We start from the raw sequence: 2305 nt of genomic DNA, 5'->3' as shown, positions 1-2305 counted from the left end.
TCCAGTGCACCCAACGTGCCCTCCCAATGCACCCAGTGCATGCTCCCGTGCACCCAATGTACTCTCCCCCTGCACCCAGTGCATGCTCCAGTGCACCCAACGTGCCCTCCCAGCGCACCCCGTGCATGCTCCCGTGCACCCACCATGTGCCCCAGCGCACACAGCACGCCCCCCCAGCGCACCCAGTGCAGTGCCCGGCAGGGTCCCTGCTCACCCGTGGCCCCGAGAGCTGCGTGCAAACCCGGCGTGGCAAACTGGCGGGGGGCAGAGGGGAGCCCGCGGCAAAAGCTCCGGCGTGGGGCAGGCGATGGCCCCACGCTGCTGCTGCCGCGCTGGGTGCGGGGCTGCTCGCCCCGGAAGGCTGCACTGCAAGGCACCGGGCAGTTAATTAAGGCTGGGTAATTAAGCTCACGAGTAGAACTGAATTAGCGGGTAGCTGCTTCTTTAGCCCACGAGAGGGCATTGCTTCCCGGGGCCCGGCTGGCTGGTGGCGAAGCTTGGGGAAAAGTGGCTTTTTCTTTTTTTTAATTAGCAATTGCACGAAGAATTCGTTCACTTTCTTTTGACGCTTTTCCTAAGGGTTTCGTGGGGGTTTTTTTTGGCACCGGGGCGTAACGCATGACGATGTCCTTCCATGCATCCAACGCGTACTTTACAGTCCTGAAGCGTTAGCGGCTCTGATGCAGGAGACGCGCAAAGAAAAGGAGCCAGGCGGGATGGCGATACCATCTCCTCGCCTATGAACTATGGCTGCGGAGACGGGCTGGCGTCCTCCGTGAAGACCTGGCTGTGCCGAGGAGAGCAACGGCCAGGCTGCGTGGGCGTCAGACAGCACACGGCCACGGAAAAGAGCCAGGAGAGATTTTCCTGATGCTTCCAGACCTGCTGCGGGGCAGAGGTGCAGCTGGGGATGCCGCGCGGGGACACGCTCGGCACAAAATTGGTGCTGGCTGGTGATGAGCACAGCAGCTTCCCCATCGCTCCCCATGACGGGGCCGGTGTTTTCTCCCACCCGGCTGCCTCCCCTTCCTCCCATCTCCTTTTTCCCAGTCTCCGTGCCCAGTTCCTTGCAAGGGAAGGTGAGCGGGTGAGAGCTGGCAGCAGAATTTGGGTGCTGGGTGCGGGGCTGCCTTCCCCCCCATACCGCCCACGGCTTCCCTTTGGAAGGTGTCCAAACCCGGCATCGCTGCCGATAGCCAAGGAGATACGGGAGAAACATCGAACGCCAAATGTTCACGTGTCCTCCTGGAGTTTAACAGAAATGACTCTGGTTTAAAAACAAGACTCAGACCAAACTTAATCTGACCTAATGAGCGCTCCTGCGGGCCCCCAGGCAGCAACCTGTATTTAAGCGTTAATCAACGCCCTCCTCTGCCTCTGAAGACAAACGTATTCCCGAGCAATTCACAGCATCAAAGCACCCAGCCCCGCAAGCAGAGGCACGTCGGGCCCGTTCGGGCAGCGGACAAGTCTTTGCAGGCACCAGGCCTGCTCCTGCCCGGGCGCTGGCGCGGCCCCTGGGCCCCTGCAAACCCCGTGGGACGCCCAGCTCGTCCCCGGGCACGGGGACACAGGGATGCTCCAGCCACCAGCGTCCGGGACGCTCGGCCACCGCACCCTGCGGGCCAGGGCTGCTCCAGTGCCTGGGTACACGCTGCTCCTGTCGCAATGCCTTTGGGAACAGCGTCGGCGGGTCTGAATCCGGCCTTCGGAGCAGGAGAGACCGGATTTGGTTGCGCAATCTCCCGTAGAGCTGGAAGAAGGCGCTTTGTACGGCTCTGGGGGGTTTGGTGGATGATGGGATTTGGGAATGGGCACGGCTTTTTGGTAAAAATTCCCCGTCCTTCGTGTTCTGCTCCCCGGGGCTGCGCACGCTGGGGCTCAGGAAGAAAAAGTAAAAAAAAAAAGAAAATATCAATAATATCTTTCTTAAAAGTGTTCGTGCTTGCTGTACCAGTCCTTGAGCCTCATCAGGGAAGATGTTACAGCTCTCCAGATCCGAAGGCACCCAACGCGCTGCCGCTGTAGAAATTCCCTGCTGCGATGTAGCAGGGCTTATGTCATCATGACGTCACGGCGGCAAAAAAATGCCATTCTACCTTAAAAACAAAAAAGAGGGAAAATCGATTTCTAACGTGAAAACAGGTTATCCCCCTGAGCTGGGAAAGCGGGGGGCTGCGGGGAGGCAGGCACCCCGATGTGTTACCCCTATTTTAGGGATGCCCGAGCCCCCCCCCGGCAGAGGGGCGGCCCCGCCCGGCCCCGCCCACCCCCGCCCCGGGGGGGTGGGCGGGGCCAGCGCAGG

The sequence above is a fragment of the Mycteria americana genome, chromosome 7 (assembly GCF_035582795.1).
Source record: "Mycteria americana isolate JAX WOST 10 ecotype Jacksonville Zoo and Gardens chromosome 7, USCA_MyAme_1.0, whole genome shotgun sequence".
Taxonomy (NCBI): Eukaryota; Metazoa; Chordata; class Aves; order Ciconiiformes; family Ciconiidae; genus Mycteria; species Mycteria americana.
Note: the sequence above shows the minus strand (reverse complement) of the source record.